Source organism: Thamnophis sirtalis, unplaced genomic scaffold (assembly GCF_051295495.1).
Source record: "Thamnophis sirtalis isolate CommonGarterSnake01/CBP01778 unplaced genomic scaffold, rThaSir2_p1.2 scaffold_10, whole genome shotgun sequence".
Classification (NCBI taxonomy): Eukaryota; Metazoa; Chordata; class Lepidosauria; order Squamata; family Natricidae; genus Thamnophis; species Thamnophis sirtalis.
In genome coordinates, this window is record NW_028261390.1 from 7,116,539 (window position 1) to 7,133,414 (window position 16,876).

General features: G+C 46.2%; 1 protein-coding gene across 1 annotated transcript in view; it reads right to left on the reverse strand.

Annotated features, from left to right (window-relative positions):
• CCNI (cyclin I) overlaps positions 1 to 16,876 on the reverse strand; it is a 60,216-nt gene that overhangs the window by 21,560 nt on the left and 21,780 nt on the right. The window lies entirely within an intron of this gene.

Genomic DNA, 16,876 nt, shown 5'->3' on the forward strand with positions numbered 1-16,876 from the left:
TTTATCTATCTGTATCCATCTCCTCAAATATCTCTCCATCTTCTGATACTACGGGTAGCCCTCGCTTAATGACTCGTCACTAAACGACAACTTAAACTTACAACAGCCTCCCAAAACCCTACTTATGACACAGTTCTGGAGTTCCAAAGGTGGGAACCATTTTCTGTAGTCATGTGGGCATTAGCCAACGGCTTCATCTTTATGGGCTTATGGTAGCATTCTGCGGTTACCTGGCCAAAATCTGGGATGGTTTTTGCCAGTCATACAAAATGCCCACGGGATTGAATGGATTCACTTTGCAACTTGTTTCATTTAACAACCACCACAAAAAATGGTCATAAAAGTGGGTCAGTCACACCGGAGGCTCTACTTACAACCATTGTGACTTACAAAGGAAATTTGGGGTTCCATTACAGTTGTAAGTTGAGGACTACGTAGTATACAGCGTAATATTATGCTACATTTCTAGGCCAATCTAAATGGAATGAGCTGCAAATTTTTGCCAGAGAAGAAGGTAATTAGTCCCTCAACTAAGTCCTAGGATATCCACTTATTCACGTATAATTTGGTGTATACATTTGTGTATGTGTGTGGTTGTGTGTGTGCTGGAAAACCAACATTATATGAGGATTCTGTCTCAAGGTGATATCAGCTATATAGTTTGGGAGCAAAATTCCCAGAATTGGAGTTTTCTACAAATTAAGAAGATAACTGGAGAAGAGCCGAATGCTGGGAAAGACAGAGGGCAAAAGAAGAAGGGGACGGCAGAGAAGGAGGTGGCTGGATAGAGCTACCAAAGCGGTGAGCTTAAATGGGTTCCAGAGGATGGTAGAGGAGAGGAAGGCCTGGAGGAACGTTGTCCATGGGGTCACAATGGGTCAGAAACGACTTCGCAACTAACAATACCACCACAAATTAAGATTGCCAACATCTGGAGGTAACTAGGCTGAAGAAGACAGCGGCAGACATGATTTGAGGTGGCGCAGTGGTTAAATGCAGCACTGCAGGCTACTTCAGCTGACTGCAGTTCAGCAGTTTGGCTGTTCAAATCCCACTAGGCTCAGGGTTGACTCAGCCTTCCGTCCTTCCGAGGTGGGTAAAATGAGGACCCGGATTGTTGTTGGGGGCAATATGCTGACTCTGTAAACCGCTTAGAGAGGGCTGAAAGCCCTATGAAGCGGTATATAAGTCTAACTATTGCTATTGCTATTTGCCCACAAGGTGCTAGAGGGGAAGCAGAATAACAGAATTGGAAGACACTTGGAGGTCTTCTAATCCAGCCCCCTGCTCAGGCAGGAAACCCTATACCATTTCAGACAAATGGTGGACCAATCTCTTCTTTAAAAAACCTCCAGGGTTGGAGCACCCACAACTTCTGGAGGCAAATTGTTCCACTGATGAATTGTTCCAACGGTCAGGAATTTTTTTCCTTAGTTCTAGGTTAATTCTCTCCTGGATTAATTTCCATCCATTGCTTCTTGTTCTGTTTGCTTTGGAGAATAGGGTTGATCCCCTCTTCTTTATGGCAGTCTCTTAAATACTGGAGCAGGGGTATACAGTGTCACCACCAATATTCTTTAGGGATTACCATATTTTTCAGACTATAAGACGCACCGGTGTATAAGACGCACCAAGATTTTGAAGAGGTAAGTAAGGGAAAAAAAGGTTTTGTCCTCCCGAGCCCCCAGGAGCCCTCTGCGGGCTTTAGCGGGGAAGGGAAAATGCCCCCGTTTTTGCAAAAAACGGCCCAGATTTTGCAAAAAAAAACCAAAAAACAGCCCATTTTTGCAAAAAAAACAGTCCGTTTTTTGGCAATTTTTCGCAAAAATGGGATGCAGGGGTTCGGGAGGCCAAAAATGATTGTATTCGGTGTACAAGGCGCACCAACATTCCCACTCACTTTTAGAGGAGAAAAAGGTGCATCTTTTACTCCGAAAAATACGGTTTGTGGTCCTACTTGCCTTAAGTATGGTAGCACACCTGGTGCAGGGTAATATGTCCAGATCTTACCAACTGAGTTACTTTTCAGCCAACTGCAAAGCCGGTCCAACAATACCAGCAACTCAAGTTATGACTTCAGGCGTTTTTGAGGCGTGCCATTCAGGCTGCACCTCAGAAAGCAGTGAAGCTTCTCAAGAGAACTCCAGGGTGTGTGTGTGTGTTTGTATGTGTGTGTAAAACTGTCAAGACTCTGCACAGCTTGTGGATGGCCGTTTCAGATGTGGGGTGGTACAGGTGCTCACAAAATAGCAACAGCAATAGCAGTTCGACTTATATACCGCTTCATAGGGCTTTCAGCCCTCTCTAAGCGGTTTACAGAGTCAGCATATTGCCCCCACAGTCTGGGTCCTCATTTTACCCACCTCGGAAGGATGGAAGGCTGAGTCAACCTTGAACCTTGAGCTGGTGAGATTTGAACCGCCGAACTGCAAATAGCAGTCAGCTGGAGTGGCCTGCTGTATTGCACTCTAACCACAATCCATAGATTGTGCCGCAGCCACTTGCAATGTGTTCAAACGTACAAAACTGAATCGCCGATGAACGGCACTTCTAAAAAATCGTGACCCGTCAAAACCGCAGAGGACAAAATCGCGCTCGACGAAAGCGCGCATGTGATGTCATCACAGTGCGACGAAAAAATTAAAAATTGAAATAAAATTAAAATTAAACCAAGCCGATTCACATAAAGATAAGGGTTAGGTTTAGGTTTAGGGTTAGGTTAAGGGTTAGGTTTAGAGCGTTAGGGTTACGTTTAGCGTTAGGTTAAGGGTTAGCGTTAGGTTTAGCGTTACGTTAACGGTTAGGTTTAGGGTTAGATTTAGGGTTAGGTTTAGGGTTAGGTTTAGGGTTAGGTTTGGGGGGGTTAGGGTAAGGTTTTAGCTTTATTTTTACATTTTTCGATCACAGCGCGATGTTTTCGTCGCGCTGTGATGACGTCAAATGCGCGCTTTTGTCGAGCGCGATTTTGTCCTCCGCGATTTTGTGGTGGAACCCTAAAAAATAAATCCTGCAAAGAAAGGCCTAAGTTAAGTACAATGACAAAAGGGGGGGTGGGGTCCCAAACCCCACCCACACCACTACACACAATTGTGGTTGTTGTCAAGGACTACCTATGAGAAGAGCCTACTTCCAAGGTCAATTTTCACCCATTTTCACATGTCCTGTCTCCATGACTTGACCACATGGTTGGAGAAGATTGTTCTGAACTCTTTGCAAAGAGTTGAAGGTTTGGGAACATTATATTTACATCTGATCTTGAAGGAAGAACAGCTGACTTATTAAGATAATAAGAGCAGACCTGGAATGCTGCATCCAGTTTTGGACACCACATTACAAAAAAGAAGCTGCCTCTCGAGACTTTGGAAAAAGTTCAGAGAAGAGCAACTAAGATGATTAAAGGCCTGGAGACTAAAACATATGAAGAATGGCTGAGGGATTGGAGCTTTGGCTAGACAATAGAGAAAAGAAGAATTAGGGGTGACGTGATAGCAGTATCCCAGTATTTGAGGGGCTGCCACAAAGAAGGAGGGGTCAAATTAGTCTCCAAAGCACCAGAAGGCAAGACAAGAAACAACGGATGGAAACTAATCAAGGAGAGAAGCAACCTAGAATTAAAGAGAAACGTCTTAACAGTGAGGACAATTAACCAGTGGAACAGCTTGCCTCCAGAAGTTGTGGGTGCTCCGTCAATGGAGGTTTTTGGGAAGACTGGATAATCATTTGTCTGAAATGGTATAAGGCCGTGATGGTAAACCTATGGAACGTGTGTCAGAGGTGGCACAGAGAGCCCTCTCCCAAAGACGCGCATGCGTATCGGCCAGCTGGTCTTCGGGTTTATGGCACTCCGGCACACAGACGCACAACTTCCGGTTTGGGCACTTTGTGCCGAAAAGGTTTGCTGTCACTAGTATAGGGTTTCCTGCTTGAGCGGGAGGTTGGGCTAGAACAGAGGCCAGCAATCTGCAGCTCTGGAGCCGCATGTGGCTCTTTCATCCCTCTGCTGCGGCTTCCCGTCGCCGGTCGGCTCCACAATTGATAGGGCTTTCAGTTAGGACAGGAAGAGGAAAAAGGATGCTTCACTAGGAGGAGACTCTATGGTAGGGTAACCAGACTTCCAGTCAGCAAAGGAAAAGGGATGCCACACTAGGAGGAGACTCTATGGTGGGGGGGAACCAGACCTCCAGTCAGCAGAGGAAAAAGGACGCCAGACTAGGAGGAGACTCTATGTTGTGGGGGGAGAACCGGACTTCCAGTCAGCAGAGGAAAAAGACACCACACTAGGAGGAGACTCTATGGTGGGGGGAACCGGACTTCCAGTCAGCAGAGGAAAAAGGATGCCAGACTAGGAGGAGACTCTATGTTGGGGGGGGGGGAGAACTGACCTTCCAGTCAGCAGAGGAAAAAGACACCACATTAGGAGGAGACTCTATGGTGGAAGGAACCGGACTTCCAGTCAGCAGAGGAAAAAGGACGCCGCACTAGGAGGAGACTCTATGGTAGGGGGAACCGGACTTCCAGTCAGCAGAGGAAAAAGGACGCCACAATAGGAGGAGACTCTATGGTAGGGGGAACTGACCTTCCAGTCAGCAGAGGAAAAAGACACCACATTAGGAGGAGACTCTATGGTGGGGGGAACCGGACTTCCAGTCAGCAGAGGAAAAAGGACACCACAATAGGAGGAGACTCTATGGTAGGGGGAACTGACCTTCCAGTCAGCAGAGGAAAAAGACACCACATTAGGAGGAGACTCTATGGTGGAAGGAACCGGACTTCCAGTCAGCAGAGGAAAAAGGACACCAGACTAGGAGGAGACTCTATGGTGGGAGGAACTGGACTTCCGGTCGGTTCCAGAATTGAATGGGGGGGGGCTTCCATTTAGGAGCTTTGTGGCTCTTCGAGTGATTAAGATTGCTGATCCCCTGGACTAGACGACCTTCAAGGTCTCTTCCAAGTCTGTTATTCTCTTCTTCTTGAAACTGGCTCTCCATATGAAAGATTTCCAGGGCATAAGCAGAATGGAAAATCCCTGTCTTAAGATGGCTGGTGTGCACCACCTTCAGCCCCCCCCCCCCCCCCCCCGGGCCTATTTCAAAAGATGGTGGTGGAACAGAATTTCAAGGCTGAACAGTCTGGCTTGTTGCTGGTTCCATGTGGGCGGCCTGTCAATCTCAAAATATTTACATTCAGCTGCCCAGCAGAATTTTCCCTCCGGGGTGGTTAGGAAAACCTGCAGATCTCGACTGTTGGCTGGAGAGATGCCAAAGCTCCCCTTTAACCAACCGTGACTGGAGTTTTCCGGCATGACTGCAGCGGGGGGGGGAGGGGGGGTGAAGAACCCAGGCGCGCCATGCACCGTTTGCAAAGAAAGCGGGAAGCCACAAGTGGGGTCCTCAGCTGGCCGGATAACCCTGTGTCCCACCGATTTGAGGGTTTTGATATGGCAGTCCCCATTCCCTCCCTGTTCCATGTCCGACTCTTCACAACCCCAAGGACCATAGCACACCAGGCCCCTCCTGTCCTCCATTGTCTCCCAGTTTGCCCAAATTCATGTTCACTGTGTCCTTATCTAACCATCCCATCGTCTGCCGTCCCCCTTCTCCTGTTTCCATCTTTCCCAATGAAACTCTCTCTTCCTCTCCCTCCCTCCCTCCCTCTCTCTCCTTATTTGGTGGCCAGAGTATTTGAGCTTCAGTATCTGTCCTTCCCAAGAGCCTTCTCTTAATTGCTCATTGTCGGGACATAATTCAATTGCCTTCATATATGGGCAGAGAAGGACCCTCTGTGTGTATGTTGCAGGGTTTGTGGGTTTATGTATGTGTGCGACGGACTGTAAAACTCATATTCACCACTGGATCCTCATGGATTAGTTACACACCCAACTCCCATTAAAGATTGGGACTATCACATCATTCTCTCTGTTTGTCTCTCTTTCTCCCTCCCTCTTTCTCTCTCTTGCTCTCAATAATAAGCCCAATCGAGGTTTTGGGTGCATGTGCTAAAATAAGCCCTCCCCGAAAATATTGCAACACAGCAGCAGCCATGAAGTGACCACGCTCACCACCTCCTGCACCTCAAAAATAGTAAGACCTCCCCAAAAATAAGACCTCCCAAAAAAAGACCTCCCAAAAAATAAGACCTCCCAAAAAATAAGACCTCCCCAAAAATAAGACCTCCCGGAAATAAGGCCAAGTGCTTGTTTTGGGAGTCAAAAGAAAATAAGACCCTCTCTTATTTTTGGAGAAACACATATATGTGTGCGTGTATCTCTAGCCATCATTTTTCATCTATCTATCCATCCATCCATCCATCCATCTACAGGTAGTCGACTCACAATCACAATCGAGTCCAAAATTTCCATGACTGAGCAAGATACTTGTTGAGTTTTGCCTCATCTTACCACTTTTCTTGCAACAGCCGTGTTAAGTGAATCATGACAGTTGTTAAGTTAGCAGCGCAGCTGTTATGTAAGTCGGGCTTCCCCCTTGACCGTGCTTGTCAGACAGTTGCAAAAAAATAATAATAATCATATGACCCTGGGACACTGTAACGATCACTAAATACAGGTCAGTTGTTGACCAGACAATGCCGGCTGGCGGCCCCTCGGGGAAGGGCCTTCTCTGTAGCTGCTCCGACCCTGTGGAACGATCTACCCGCTGAGATCCGGACCCTTCCCACTCTCTCGGCCTTCCAAAAAGCCACCAAAACCTGGCTGTTCCGCCAGGCCTGGGGCTGTTGACCCATGAATGAGGTCCAGCCCCCATCTAAGTCGAGTGTATGGTGTGTTCCTTTTAAATCTGAGAGACCGCCTCCTGCCAATTACCTCCCTGCGACCTATAAGATCACATAGATTGGGCCTCCTCCGAATACCATCCGCCAGTCAGTGTCGACTGGCAACTACACAGAGGAGGGCCTTTTCAGTAGCAGCTCCGACCCTTTGGAACGATCTCCCCGTGGAGATTCGTACCCTCACCACCCTCCAGACCTTCCGCACAGCCCTCAAGACCTGGCTATCCCGTCAGGCCTGGGGATAAGATCACAATCTGTCCCCACCCGAATGAAGAATGAATGTTGTGTACTATTTTACTCTTATGTATTGTTTTATGTTTATTGTTTATACCCCCTCTCCCTATTTTATGTAAGCCGCCCTGAGTCCCCGCGGGGAAAAGGGCGGCCTATAAATATTAATTTAAAAAAAAATCTGTTTCTCGTCTTTTCCCTATTTTTTATTTTTGGTTTTATTCTTGTATTTGTAAGCCACCCAGAGTCCTACGGGATTGGGCAGCATATAAATTCATTAAATTACGAATTAGTTGCCAGCATCCAAATTTTGACCATATGACTGCAGGGATGCTGCGATGGTTGTTAAGTGTAAAAAGCGGTTGTAAGTCACCTTTCCCCCCCCCCCCAGTGCTGTTGTAACTTTGAATGGTTACCAAATGAACTCTTGTTAAAGTCCAGAGCTACCTGTATTAGCTATCCGGATTAGTGGATTCTGAGATCAAATATCTAGCACCACGGATGTGATTCTACGCAGGGCACCCTGCCCAGAAACTTAGCGTAAAACTGAAGCGTAAAACTGTCTAATAATAGCAGTGGAGTTACAACCGGGGTAAGTTCAACCCTCCCAAAGCACTGCCTGACAACACTCAGGTTATGACTTGATCCAAATTAAGCACTTAGTACAGGGCGTACCGACCTCGGCATACACCGCTTGTCAATGCTGAATTGCCTGGAATTTACAGAGGGAAGTAGCGGTTGGGGACTCCCTGTGCCAGGCCTTTATTTTGGACTGGGCCTTCAAGAAGGACGTAGCTGTGGATGTAAACGAGACCCTTCTGTGTCAACATTTATTTAGCCACACGCTGCAAGTTACGTCTTGTCTGGTCAGAGACTCTGTAAAAAGGTTTAGAAAATAAAGTTGTCCAAAGGATAGGAGCTCCCTCTATTAATACGGCGACACCTGATAAAGAATGAGCGGGGGTGGGGTGGGGTGTTCCAATCTTGACAACTTTAACGCTTGTGGACTTCAACTCCCAGAATTCCCTGGTTACCCAGAACAGTGGTGTCCATCTTGACAACTGTAAGACTTGTGGACTTCAACTCCCAGAATTCCCTGGTTACCCAGAACAGTGGTGTCCATCTTGGCAACTTGGAGACTTGTGGACTTCAACTCCCAGAATTCCCTGGTTACCCAGAACAGTTGTGTCCATCTTGGCAACTTTAAGACCTGTGGACTTCAACTCCCAGAATTCCCTGGTTACCCAGAACAGTTGTGTCCATCTTGGCAACTGTAAGACTTGTGGACTTCAACTCCCAGAATTCCCTGGTTACCCAGAACAGTGGTGTCCATCTTGGCAACTTGGAGACTTGTGGACTTCAACTCCCAGAATTCTCTGGTTACCCAGAACAGTGGTGTCCATCTTGGCAACTTGGAGACTTGTGGACTTCAACTCCCAGAATTCCCTAGTTACCCAGAACAGTTGTGTCCAATCTTGGCAACTTGGACACTTGTGGATTTCAACTTCCAGAATTCCCCTGCCTAAGAATTGAAGTGCACAAGTCTTAAAAGTTGCCAAAGTTGAACACCACGGTTACTCTAGAACCGGGATAGTGAACCTATGGCATATAGGTTCTCTCTGTGGGCATGTGAGCCATCACCCTAGTTCAGCTCCGCCACACACAAGCACACGCCTCCCACCGGCCAGCTGCTCTTCAGGTCTCTGCCACGCATGTGCGGGGAGCAGGAGGTGTAAGGGGGGGCCCGCACCCACATGCATGGTGTGTGTGTTTGTGCAGGGTCCCACGCACACATGCCGGGGGCTGGGCAGGTGCGGTGGGGGGTGAGTGCATTGCGTTTTAGGGGTTCGGGTGCGCAGACACACATTCGCGCGCAAATGCTCATTCACTGCTCTAGAAGAAAAACATTCCAAGTAGCAGAAGGAATCTATTTTGGACGGTGCCTGCCAAAACTGGACCCCGCTGAGTCCCATCTGTCGTTCGGATTATGCAACAGGGCTTATGCTGGGAGCCAAACAGGAAGGATTTACTAACAAATGACTGCAAAACAGAACCCATAATACCTAACCAGCCTCACAAGGGGTTGTGAAGAACACACATTATGCTGTGACCGGGTGGACAGCTGAAAAAAGGGCAGCACACTGCAACCGTCATGAATACAAGTGCCTGTTTTTTATTTGTGACGGTAGAGATACTGCAAGGGTCGTTAAGTGTGAAAAAAATGGTTGCAACTCGCTCTTTTTTTAAAATTCTTTCGCAACTTTACATGGTCCCTAACCAACTGTTTTTAAGTCGAGGACCACCTGACACAGCCCATTTTCATCCTACCATTGCTTCGTTCCAATTGGGGAATTAATTGGGGTTTGGGGAATTGGCATGCGACGTTTTCAACAGCAGAGAAAGAAAAAAATAAGTAAAGGATGTTTGCAGCACGAATTAATCTGATTTTTAAACACAGAACGGAGCTCGACTTTCTGGAGAGGGAAGCAGCTTTTGCAAAAATTGCTTCAGGGGACTTTCCGTTTCTACCCACTGGTCCAATTGCAGGAGCCAGAAATGAAAAAGCAAATAAAATCTAAAGAATAAGTTAAAAAATAATCTACGTTGCCAGATTAAAGTGAAGAATTGGCCTATACGGATAGTTCTCGACTTACAATCATTCATTTAGGAACGGTTCAAAGTTACTGAAAAAAAGGGATTTACGGCTGTTTTTCACGCTTGTGACCGTTGTAGCATCCCCATAGTCACATGACCAAAGTCCACGCGGAAGCCAGATTCACTTAACAACAGTGTTACTAACTTAACAGCAGCAACGATTCACTTAACAACTGTGGCAAGAAAGGTCGTAAAATGGGACGAAACTCACTTAACCCCTTATCTCGCTTAGCAACAGAAGTTTTGGGCTCAGTTAAGGTCGTATGTCAAGGACTACCTGTAATTCAATTAGTCAAAACATTGAAAAAGTCCACAGCTCGCGCATAACTTACGCACAATATTGGAAAAAAGAAAATACACCATCAGAGCTAGATATAATCAGAAAAGTATTGGCCTGTGCGGAAGCAGATCGGCTCACTCTTGAACTTAAAAATAAAGGGGAATCAGAATATTTTGAAGCCTGGAACAGATTTTATGACTGGTATAAGACAAGGTGACAAGACTGGAACAAACTGTATATATTGTGATTGGACAGAAGGATTGATAATGTATTAAGTAGGCTAATTGTCAATGGTTGAGACTAGCTGTATATAATGTGAATGTATGGTCACTTCGACTTCGCGGATGTTTTAAATGTAAAAATAATAAAAATATTTTTTTTTTAAAAAAGAAAGAAAAAGTCCACAGCTCAGGTTCTCACCATATTGATGCTATGTATTTATTTTATTGACTGCATTTTTATGCTACTCATTTCTCCTATAAGATAAGATTTTTCTTTATAAAAGAAGAAACTAGGGAGTCCAATTGCCTCCAGCAAAAGCACCTTTGGGACAACAAAGACTTGGATGACTGAGAATCTCTACAGACTTTTAGCTATAAAATTTGGGATGGACACCCTTGGAATGGTGTGGGAGGAGGAATGGGTTTCCAGAGGGGAAAAAATTGCAGACTACAGGAACCATTTGCACCACTCAGGTGACCCTGAGGACAGAGATAAACCTCCAAGTGCTTCAACTACCCTCTAAAAGGATGTAAAGGACCATCTGTCTGCAAGGTGTATAAATCCTTCCATTCCCCACCATCCAGTCAGAGCTGAAGAAGCTTCTTGGATGAGAAGCGAAACCTCTTCAAGAAAAAAAAAATCAGTTCCATGACCTGGATGGCAGAGAATCTCTATAGACTTTTAGCTACAAAATTTGGGATGAAGACCCTTGGAATGGTGTGGGAGGAGGAATGGATTTCCAGAGGGGGAAAAAATTGCACAGAAACCATTTGCACCACTCAGGTGACCCTAAGGACAGAGATAAACCTCCAAGTGGCCTCAACGACCCTCTAAAAGGATGCAAAGGACCAGCTGTCTGCAAGGAGTACAAATCCTTCCATTCCCCACCATCCCGTCAGAGCTGAAGAAGCTTCTTGGAGGAGAAGCGAAATGTCTTCAAAAGAAAAAAACAAGAAAGTCCAGTTGCCTCCTGAAAAAAGCACCTTTGGGACAACCAGGATCTGGATGACGGAGAACCTCCGTAGACGTTGTCCTCAAAGCTTCTGTAGTACAAAGCAAATGGGGGGATGGAGCCCACAGAGAATGGATCATATCCCTCGATTAGAAAGATTCTGCTCTGTCTCTCTTTTATATCAGCACTTCCTGGTTAAAATAGAATTCTACTATGTTTTTACCCAGCAGTTGCTGAAAGTTGAGCTGGCGGAAGGGAGGCACATTATTACTCATCGCAGCCTCATTCAGACTATCCCTCTCCGTATGGGGAAAAAAAGCTGGCTGTAAAATCTTGAGTAATGCTGATTTTAATGACATCATCATACTATCAGTCATTCAGAAGGCAGGAAGAAGAGGAGGAGGAGGAAGAGGAAGAGGAGAAGAAGAAGAAGAAGAAGAAGAAGAAGAAGAAGAAGAAGAAGAAGAAGAAGAAGAAGAAGAAGAAGAAGAAGAAGAAGAAGAAGAAGAAGAAGAAGATATTAAGAGGCAGGCTATTTATGGAGATTCTCAGTATCATCGACGTCATGTTGTCCCAGGTTCCACCACAAAACCGCGGTCGACTAAAGCGCGCTCGACGAAACCGCGTACCTGATGTCATCACAGTGCGACGAAAAAAGCACGCTGTGAGCGCTAAAGCTAAAATTAACCCCTAAACCTAACCCCCGAAACCTAACCCTAAACCTAACCCTTAACCTAACGCTAAACCTAACGCTAACCCTTAACCTAACCCTAAACCTAACCCTAACGCATAACCTAACCCTAACCCTTAACCTAACCCTAACCCTTACCTTAACGTGAATCGGCTTGCTTTCAAAGCGCTTTTTAAAGCGCTTTTTTCTCCGCGGTCGCTGTTGTCGCACTGCTGATGACGTCAGCGACGCGCTTTAATCGGGCGTGCTTTAGTGGACCACGGTTTTGTCGTGCCACGGTTGTCCCAAAGGTACTTTTTCCAAAAGGCAACTGGACTGGTTCACACTTATCGACCACTGCTGTGTCCCAAGGTCATGTGATAGCACTTAGCACTTAGACTTATATACTGCTTCACAGTGCTTTTACAGCCCTCTCTAAGCGGTTTACAGAGTCAGCCTCTTGCCCCCCAACAATTTGAGTCCTCATTTTACCCACCTCCGAAGGACGAAAGGCTGAGGTCAACATTGAGCCTGGTGAGATTTGAACTTGTCAAATTGCAGGCAGCCGGCAGGCAGCTAAAGGAGTCTGCAGTACTGCATTCTAACCACTGCACCACGGTGATCTCCTCTTGCAACCTATGGATAAGCTGTTCTGACCGAGGCTTGTGGAGAGCATGAAGCCAACTCCTTGTCCCGACAAAAAACCCTTTTATTAATTTGCTATGATTTCTACTCATTCACATCCAGCAAAGTCTTTCAAGGGAGGATTTACAGTCACAGACCTTATCTGGCTTGGAGAGCTGCCAGGCCGATCTCTGCAAAACTTGGCAAGGAGTCCCGGGGAGTCATGAACCAATTAAGCGAACTAATTGTCTCCTGCAAACTCCACTCCCCTTTCGCTCCTCTTTTATTCCCTCTGGGAGGGGCCATTCACCGTCTACCTGTGGCCTTACTCCCAAGTCAACCCCTGTTCTTTAGCTGTTCCCTTTGTCTGACAACTCTGTGCATGCACACACTGGGAACAGGCTCCAGCTGTTCTTCTGCCTCACTGATGTCTGACTCCGAAGGCAGCTGATAACTGGCATACGGCTCTGGCCCCCTCTCTGTCTCCGACACAGAGCCTTCCCCAAACTCCAGGACTAGCCCAGGTTCCTCCCCAACCTCCTCGCTGTCCAAATCTGCTGCCAGCTCTGCTGGCGGGCCACAACACAAGCAAAATCAATGAGGGAAGCCAGATTCGCTTAGCGACCGTATTGCCAACTTATCAAGCGCAGTGATTCACTTACAAATTTTGGCAAAAAGAAAGGCCATGAAACGGGAGGCAAAAACTCACTTAACGAAGGTCTCCCTCCACAACAGAAACATCGGGCTCCATTGTGGTCGTAAGTCGAGGACTGCCTGTTGCAGAACTGGTGCTCGCTTTGCCAAGAAACGAGTCAAATCACCCAGGGTGCCAAGGTCCCGCTCGCTCCCCTTGGCAGAAACGATTTCATAGTTGTATACGTTCATGATTGCATTTGGCCCAGATGTCAGGTTTGGGATGCGGGCACAATTCGTGGGCGTGAATATTTTGCCTCTAGTGCCAAGATTGTTTGGAAACCATGGCAACCGCTTTGCCCATGGCAGCTCCTCCACATGATTCATCTACAGCTTTTCGGCTTGGTAGAAGAAGTGGGACCGAGTTTGCCTAGAGGATTCGGTCCTTAGGTTTGCAAAAGGCAGACTTTCCCACCGCTGTTCAGAGTCACCTTATAGGGGAGATGTCCCAAATATGCTTTTTTTCTTCCAGGAGGCAACTGGACTTTCTTCTTTTTTCTTTTGAAGACATTTCACTTCTCCCCCAGGAAGCTTCTTCAGCTCTGACTGGATGGTGGGGAATGGAAGGATTTACACTCCTTGCAGACAGCTGGTCATTTGCATCCTTTTAGAGGGTCGTTGAGGCCACTTGGAGGTTTATCTCTGTCCTTAGGGTCACCTGAGTGGTGCAGTCTGCCTTTTTTTCCACTCTGGAAAGTCATTCCTCCTCCCACACCATTCCAAGGGTCTTCATCCCAAATTGTATAGCTAAAAGTCTCTGCCATCCAGGTCACGATTGTCCCAAACTTGCGTTTTTCGAAAGGAACTGAACTTTTTTTTTCTTGAAGAGGTTTCGCTTCTCATCCAAGAAGCTTCTTCAGTTCTGGCAGAATGGGAGAGAATGGGAGGATTTATATTCCCTTGCACAGAGAGGACTAACGACCAGAGCACTGCACAAATCCTTCCATTCTCCACCATTCTGCCAGAACTGAAGAAGCTTCCTGGAGGAGAAGCGAGATGCCTTCCATTTATATTCCTTGCGGAAAGAGTACTAACGGCAAGGGATAGAAATCCTCCCAATCTCCACCCTTCTGTCAGAACTGAAGAAGCTTCTTGGTAGGAAAAGCGAAATGTCTTCAGGAAAAAAGAAGAGAAGAAAGCCCAGTTGCCTGTCGAATTGGGGCTTTGACTATTTGCCTTTCCCGAATGCCTTAAGACTACAAGGCCCATTTCAGGTAGTCCTTGACTTACAACAGTTCATTTAGCAACCGTTCAAGGTTACAACGGCAGTGAAAAAAAGGGACTTGCGGCCAAGTTTCACACTTTTAACCATTGCAGCATCCCCCAAATCTCAGAGGTTTGGCAACTGACTCCTATTTATGACGATTGCAGTGTCCCAAGGAACATGTGACCTCCTTTTGCGACCTTCTGACAAGCAAAGTTAATGTGAGATTCACTTAGTAACCGGAGTACTAATTTAACAACTGCAGTGATTCACTTAACAACTGCGGCAAGAAAGGTAGTAAAGTAAATGTAAATGTAAATGTTCCCTTCGCACATATGTGTTAGTTGTTCCTGACTCTAGGGGGCGGTGCTCATCTCCGTTTCAAAGCCGGAGAGCCAGCGCTTTCTGAAGACGTCTCCGTGGTCATGTGGCCGGCATGACTAAACGCCAAAGGCGCACGGAACGCTGTTGCTTCCCCACCAAAGGTGGTTCCTGTTTTTCTACTTGCATTTTTACATGCTTTCGAACTGTTAGTTTGGCAGAAGTGACGGGAGCTCACTCCCACTTCAAGCCGCCGAACCGCCAACTTTTCTGATCAGTAAGCTCAGCGTCTTAGCCACTGAGCCACTTTAGAAAGGTGGTAAAATGGGGCAAAAGTCACTTAACCAATGTCCCACTTGGCAACAGAAATTTTCGGCTCAATTGCGGTCGTGGACTACCTGAATTCCAAGCTGGCTCAACTAACTGGCTCAACTACCAATGGTGCAGGGAGCCAGAGTCCACTCCTTCTGACGAATCGCAGATTATATTGATTTATTGCCCATCTTATAGGCCATTCCAACTGGGAATAATTCTTGAGCAGCATTCACCCAAATCTCCACGCAGTGCAATAGAGCAACAACAAAAGCGTAGTTCAATATTATTACCCCACCCATATACAGCAGTTTTTGGTTTTAAGGAAAGCTATGCCAAAGAGATTATGTCCTTCAATGCTAAAGGCATACGTAAGGCAGCAGGAAATTTCTTAACTAGTTCAAAGAACAAGACAATTTATTCTCACTATGCTGCCACGGGCAAGTTAGGCTTCTAATAACAAATGATTTAACTCCTGTTGTAGCACAGCACAGTATGTTCTTCAAAGCTAGGCGATGTTGACCAAACCAAACATTGCTCAACTGGCAAAATTAAACAATAAGGTTCTCCTTATTTAAAATTCCACGATCAGGACGCAACCTGCTAGGCCCGATGTTCCACCAGATGGGATTGGATTCCATCAAACCAGCTCCTCGGAAGCACAAAAAGTCTTAGAAATAGAAATAAAAGAGTTGGAAGGGACCTTGGAGGTCTTCTAGTCCAACCCCCTGCTTAGGCAGCACCATTTCAGACACATGGTTATCCAATCTCTTCTTTAAAACTTGCAGTGTTGGAGCATTTACAACTTCTGGAGGCAAGTTGTTCCACTGATTAATTGTTCTGTCAGGAAATTTCTCCTTAGTTCTAGGTTGCTTCTCTCCTTGATTAGTTTCCTTGATTAGTTAGAGCCACGGTGGCGCAGTGGTTAAATGCAGCACTGCAAGCTACTGCTAGATCAGCAGTTCAGCGGTTCAAATCCCACCGGCTCAGGGTTGACTCAGCCTTCCATCCTTCCGAGGTGGGTAAAATGAGGCCCCAGATTGTTGGGGGCAATATGCTGACTCTCTGTAAACCGCTTAGAGAGGGCTGAAAGCCCTATGAAGCGGTATATAAGTCTACTGCTATTGCTATTGCTATTTCCACCCATTGCTTCTTGTTGTGCCTTCAGGTGCTTTGGAGAATAGCTTGGCTCCCTCTTCTTTGTGGCAGTCCCTTAAATATTGGAAGACTGTTATCATGTCTCCCCTAGTCCTTCTTTTCATCAAACTAGACATACCTAATTCCAGTAACCGTTCTTCATATGTTTTAGCCTCCAGTCCCCTAATCCCCTAAAATTCAGATGCTTGGCCACTGCTTCATATTTATGACAATTGTAGTGTCCCGGGGTTATGTGATCCCCTTTTGCGACCTTCTGACAAGCAAAATCAATGGGGAAGCCTGGTTCAATTAACAACCTTGCCACTAACTTAACCACTGCAGTACAATAAAATAAAATAGCAATAAAATAAAATAGAAGGGATCTTGAAGGTCTTCTAGTCCACCACCCCCTGCCTAGGCAGGAAACCCTACACTGTTTCAGACAAATGGCTATCCAACATCTTCTTAAAAACTTCCAGTGTTGGGGCATTCACAACTTCTGGAGGCAAGTTGTTCCACTGATGAATTGTTCTAACTGTCAGGAAATTTCTCCTCAGTTCTAAGTTGCTTCTCTCTTTGATTAGTTTCCACCCATTGCTTCTTGTCCTGCCCTCAGGTGCTTTGGAGAATAGTTTGACTCCCTTTTCTTTGGGGCAGCTCCTGAGATATTGGAAGACTGCTATCATGTCTCCCCTAGTCCTTCTTTTCATTAAACTAGACATACCCAGTTCCTGCAACCGTTCTTCCTATGTTTTAGTCTCCAGTCCCCTAATCCTCTTTGTTGCTCTT